This window comes from Cricetulus griseus, chromosome 4, assembly GCF_003668045.3.
Source record: "Cricetulus griseus strain 17A/GY chromosome 4, alternate assembly CriGri-PICRH-1.0, whole genome shotgun sequence".
NCBI lineage: Eukaryota > Metazoa > Chordata > Mammalia > Rodentia > Cricetidae > Cricetulus > Cricetulus griseus.
In genome coordinates, this window is record NC_048597.1 from 34,435,086 (window position 1) to 34,441,505 (window position 6,420).

Genomic DNA, 6,420 nt, shown 5'->3' on the forward strand with positions numbered 1-6,420 from the left:
ATGGAACAAATTCTAAAGTTCAGCCTGATAGTTTCAAATAAAAAATAAATCCATTAGCAAGTTGTTAATGACTTTTAAAATCCATGCTGCAGCATCTTCCTCTTCTTTTGAAGGTATGTTCCAATTCATGTCACTAACTCAAAAAGAAGACCAAATTTGACATCATGTAACTTGTTCCCTTAAATACTAGAAGTCGTAAGCATGCATAGAAGGTTGTTTATCTCTTGAACTTTTTAAAAACTTTTTTATTCCTTAAGATATTTCCAAGTTGTATAGGGAAGTGGTGTATGTAGTGAATGTGACATAAATAATGCCAGCCTGTTATGTTTTCTTTTTGCAGAGTGTACAGAATGTGGGAGTATAAGCCAATGTAACCACCTCACAAATCTTTCTTTACCCAAAGAAGATTCCATCTGGTTTATTTACTTTATATTTTATCCTCATTGGTGTTTTTTTCTGTATGTGTGAGGGAATCAGAAGCCCTGAAGCTCAAATTACAGACAGTTGTGAGCTGCCCTGTGGGTGCTAGAAATTGAACCCAGATACTCTGGAAGAGCATCCTGTGCTATCTCTCCAGGTCCTGAAGACTCCATCTGGTAACTGTTCCATTGTGACAAATAAATCCAGATCTTAAATCCCGTATTCCAGGCAAGGTGAAAAGCAAATACAGATCACTGATGCCTGAGGATCTACCCAGGCAAATGCAGTTTGCCTGGGGTATCTGTGTTATGTTTTTTCCAGGCAGCTTTGTTCACCTACCACCCTCTATTAACTTTCATCAAAGAAATTATGTGTAAGCAAAATCAAAAGAATTTCTGGATCGGTATACAAGTATATTTAAGGCCATTGGCATATTTTCCAAATTTTGAGAAGTTAAGTAGGCTAGGGTTATTGCCCAATGGGTATTATATATGCCCAAAGCCCTACATTTGATTCCCTGCATTACCAAAATAATTATATTAACTTATAACTTTACAAATCCAACCTCCACCAAACTTCAACACTGCCTTCTGGAAGTTTCTTGTAACTAGGTATTTGAAATATTACATTTACTCTTGGTGCTCTGTTTCTCAGGCAGTCCCCATCCTGTTCTTTGCACCTCCACCCTACCCTTCTGCTTCTCTCCCTTCGTTTCTCCCTGTGACTGGTACCCGGTCCTCCAGCCGGCCATGGCTGTCAAGGCCAACACCCTTCCCTAGGCATCTTCTCCCTTCCCTGGGTCTTGTCTCTTGAACCCCTCACCCGCTTTGGGAGCAAGCACTATGTGGAGCGGTGCATCTGGGCAAATCTGGAAGCAGAACTTCATCCAAGGACTGAGGAGATCTCAAGGTCACCCCATGCCACAATTGAAGGCTGTGCCCCCAGACCCCTAGAATCCTGGAGCTCTGTAGAACAGGAAATGCTTCTGGCTGTGAGGTGACACAGCTCTTCTGCCACCATGAACAGGGCCCTTCTGAAGTGGTCCAGGATCCTGTGTATAGTGCTGACTGGAGCCTCCACTGCCTCCAAGGAGGAGGCAGATAAAGACTGCAGGAAAAGCCATTTCTGCTGCAGGTGCTGCAGAGCGCGCTGGTGGTCTTTCTCTACTGGATCACCTCCATCTCCATGGTATTCCTCAACAAGTACCTATTGGACAGCCCCTCCCTGCAGCTGGACACCCCTATCTTTGTCACCTTCTACCGATGCTAGTGACCTTGCTGCTGCGCAAGGGCCCTGGCACTATGGCCACCTGCTGCCTGGCACCATTGACTTCCCCACTCTGAGCCTAGACTTCAAGGTGGCCCGCAGTGGGCTGCCACTGTCTGTGGTCTTCCTCGGCATAATAAGCTTCGATAACCACTGCCTCAAGTACGTGGGAGTGGCCTTCTACAAAGTGGGCGCTCGCTCAGCACTGTGTTCAATGTGTTTCTGTCCTACTTGCTACTCAAACAGAAGACTTCCTTCTATGCCCTGCTCACATGCGGTGTCATCATTTGTGGTTTCTGGTTGGGAATAGACCAAGAGGGATCTGAGAACTCCCTGTCCCTGACAGGCACCATCTTATGGGTGCTGGCCAGCCTCTGCATCTTCTTCAATGTAATGGATACCAAGAAGGTGTTGCAGGCGATAGACAACAGTATCTGGCGCCTAACCTTCTGTAACAATGTCAATACCTGTGTGATCCTTCTTGCCACTGGTGGCAAGCTTGGAGCTTGGCAAGCTCCATGCCCTCCTTGACTTTGCTTATAAGGACAGTGCCCACTTCTGGGTCGTGATGACATTGGGTGGCCTGTTTGGCTTTGCCATTAGCTATGTGACATTACTGCAGATCAAATTCCCCAGTCCTCTGAACCACAATGTATCAGGCACAGCCCAGGCCTGTGTGCAACAGACAGTGCGGCCGTGCTCAACTATGAAGAGACTAGGAGCTCCCTGTGGTGGACAAGCTACTTGATGGTGCTGAGTGGCTCCTCAGCCTACCAGGAGGATCTCAGCTCCAAAGAGGGTGAAAAGAGTGCTATTGGGGTATGAGCTCCTTCAGGGACCCAGGGGCCTACACCGCACTAAGGGCATCCCATGGAGCCAGCTGGTGTGTCCCTGAGCAATATTGTTTACATTCTCCTCAGACTATAATCTAAGAGGAGCCAGGGTCTTTTCCTGGTAATGTCAGAAAGCTGCCAAATGTGTTTGCCCATCTTGTTTTGAGAAAGCCCTACTAGGAGTAGCTCACCTTCCTGCCTCCTTCTGGGTCCTCCATATTGCCACTGGGATTGGGACCAGCTACAGCCTTAAGGGGGTGGATTGATGAAGAGATGTCTTTCCTTCTACACAAGGGAGATGGGTTGTGACCTCACTATGACTGGCTGAAGGGAGTTGGGATATGGCAGACCCATTCATGGCAGCTGCACCCAGGGGTGGCTGATGAGAAAACATTCACCTCTGTACTCCATCTTTGCAGCTTTAGAATGAAGAGGGTGCGAAGCCACACATCTTTTACAGGTTAAGGGAAGGTGATGAACTGTCCATAACAGCCTTTGCCTGTCTGGCTTCTCTTGGCCCAGAGGGGCCACCATCCTGTTCTCTAGCTACCTAGCCATATTCAATTTCCACACTCTCTTCTTCATTAGCAGCCTCCCCTGACACCTTCATCTGCCAGCAGGAAGTGGGGTCCACTCATAGCCTCTGTTCCCCTGGACACCTGAGCCCCTCATAACACATTAAGAGACATTTATATTCTCTTAGAGGGCTGGAGCTAAAGTAGCCCACTGGTTCTCAGAGTTAATCCCTCTGGCTCCTGTTACAAAATAGCCTAAACCAGGAAGCTAAGAACAGAAGTTGCCTCATAACTGTTCTAGGGGAACCCATAGACCCACTGTTTCAGAGAAAACCTCTTCTGTACACATCCTCACATGGTAGAAGTATAGACAGGCTCCATCAGGCCTTCCTTGGGCTCCCTAATGCCATTCATGAGGGCTCTACCCCATGAAATGATCAGCCCCAAAGCCTTCAACACGAGGACTCTAACATAAATTTGGGGACAGAAGCCCTCAGATCATAAACCCATAACTACACCCTCCTAACCTCAGGGTAGCTGTCATTCTCCTAGTCCCTTCTCTTGGGCCTTTTGTACCCCATTTCCTTGGGGTAATGTCTGATGTTTTTGTCCCTGTGCCCAGCCTTTGGTTCCTACTTCCCACAATCCCAAGTTATAATGAAGTTGGTGGGCCCTAATGCCCTGAATTGTATGTGATTTAAAACAAACAAAGAGCAGAGAGAGAGAGAGAGAGAGAGAGAGAGAGAGAGAGAGAGAGAGAGAGAGAGAGAGATTATATTACATTTCTTGCTGGGCCATGTTGTAGACTGACTCTAATTATTTGGATGATGTCCTGTGACATAAGTAAGGATAATTACTGAAATAATGCTATCTTCAAAATCCTGTGTGCTATCCTCAAACATCAAAGGGACTAACATTTGGTGCATAGAGTGACCCACATCTTTGGACCCAGAGAATTCAAGGCAATCTAATGATTCAAGATTTATAGGGATATTAACTCAGAAGTTACCAAGGCAAGTCTCATCATCCACCCAGCTTTCTATTTAGAACCTGTTCTGCATTTATACATATGCCAGAATGAAGCCCTGAAGTTGATCTACTTCCTTTTGATTATAGGAGATAAAGCTCTCTTTGTATTTTTTAAGTGAGCACTTTGACTTCCATTCTTCTCATTAAACAGATTAATCCGCCTGTTAGCCATTCCTTGTATTTCTCCAGTACATCTCTGGCAGCTATTAAAAGCACTATGACTCTACTGGTGGGATGATTCCTACTTTTGTAGAATTTCTTCACACATAAGAATTTCTCCTTCAACTAAGCTCACTGAGCTCACAGAAACTGAAGCAGCAGGCACAGGGCCTGCATACCTCTGCCAGGTCTTTGGCATACATGTTATGGCTCTGAGCTTGATGTTTTTGTAGGACTCCTAAAAGTGGGAGCTGGTGTTTCTCTGACTCTTTTGCCTACTCTTGGAACTCTTTTCTTCTTATTGGGTTACCTTGTCCAGTCTTGATATGAGGGCTTTTGCCTTGTTTATAATACCTTGTTTTGTTGTGTTTGTTTGTTGTCTTTTGGAGGCCTACTTCTTTCTGAAAGGGAAATGGAGAGAGAGTGTATCTGGGGGAGGGAGGAGCTGGGGGGAGTGGAGGGAGGAGAAACTGTGGTCAGGATGACAGAAGAACCTATTTTCAACAACAACAAAATAATTCCTACACTACATTTGAAAGATGCAATCAGAATCCCTCCTACTAGAGGTCTTTCTCTAGCCAGTAAGTTATCTAGCTCCACAATTCCATTTTAAAGTGCCATTTCTTAGACAGTTCTAACTGGTATTTAAGCAGAGTTCTCTGGAAAACAAATTCTAAGATGAAGCAATGCTCAGAAGTAGAGTGAGGACTAGAAATAAGAAGTATTTGAACATTGGACTGTAGTGTGAAGTTGTTATAGCCAGACCCTCAGTTGACCGCAGAAGAAGCTGTGAAGCTAAAACGATTCTTCCGAAGTACAAAAGAGGCAAGATCTCCGAATACTCGTGTGTGTGTGTGTGTGTGTGTGTGTGTGTGTGTGTGTGTGTGTGTGTGTGTGTGTGTGTGTGTGTGTTTGTGTTGTGTGTTGTGTGTGTGTGTGTGTGTGTGTTGTGTGTGTGTGTGTGTGTGTGTGTGTGTGTGTGTGTGTGTGTGTGTGTGTGTGTGTGTGTGTGTTGTGTGGTGTGTGTGTGTGTGTGTGGTGTGTGGTGTGTGTGGTGTGTATGTGTGTGTGTGTGTCTCTGTGTGTGTGTGTTTGTGTGTGTGTGTGTGTGTGTGTGTGTTGTGTTGTGTGTTGTGTGTGTGTGTGTTTGTGTTGTGTGTGTGTGTGTGTGTGTGTTTGTGTGTGTGTGTGTGTGTGTGTGTGTGTGTGTGTGTGTGTGTGTGTGTGGTGTGTGTGTGTGTGTGTGTGTGTGTGTGTGTGTGTGTGTGTGTGTGTGTTGTGTGATATAAGCTGGCTCAAAGAAGGCCTACTCTTGAAGAAAATACCCCTTTGTCCAAGTAATCTGCAGAGAGCTTCCATGTTAAGGTATCTTCAGCAATTCTTATCATGAATGAAGAAACAGGTGCCTCAGACCTCAAGGGACCGTCTAGAGGAGGTCACAGCATCTATTACACACTTCAACAATAAGTAGTTTGGTTTGGTTTGGTTTGGTTTGGTTTAATCAAGGACTATCTAACCAAGGGTTTACCACCCACAGAAGGAGGTGCCCTTCCACATAAGTCCTTAATCAAGAAAAATGCACCAGAGTCTCCCTAAGGAGTACTCTGATGGAAGCATTTTTCTTACTTGAGGTTCCCTCCTCTCAAATGACTCTAGCTTGTATCAAGTAAACCAAAAGCTAGTTAACAGAACTGTCTACAAAATTTACATATATGAATCTTCACCTGTTTATCTTCTGAGATACCTCTCATGTTCAGCCCTCGTAGGCAGGAAGCCCTTCTGATGGTGGAAAGTCATCATCTTTGAACTGATAACATTTTATGCAGTTCCCAAAACTCCTTTTTGTTATCTGTTTTAAATGGTAAAAACTAGTAAAGGAAATGTACTTAAACTTCTTCAAATCCTATTCTATTCCTTTGAACTGAGTTATTAACTAATGCAACTTGTTGGAGGAAGCGTGACTTTCTATGGTTGAAGTAACCCTGTCCTGTTACATAGGTTTATTTTCTTCATTCACTTTTCTATATAAATTATTTTGGTCCTAGACTGCTAAGAACTGCCATTCCCACTACTCTTTCTACCATGACAAAGGAAATGCTTCATACAGTAATGGAAAAAATAGTACTGTTTTAAATAAAGAGCCATTATGAGCTTTATTCGAGTCATAGATCAAGTCATGCTATAGAAGTACATAAAAT

At 44.5% G+C, this 6,420-nt stretch overlaps 1 pseudogene; it reads left to right on the forward strand.

Annotated features, from left to right (window-relative positions):
- The first annotated feature begins 1,438 nt into the window (after positions 1–1,438).
- LOC100757612 lies at positions 1,439–2,511 on the forward strand (annotated as a pseudogene).
- Positions 2,512–6,420: the final 3,909 nt, after the last annotated feature.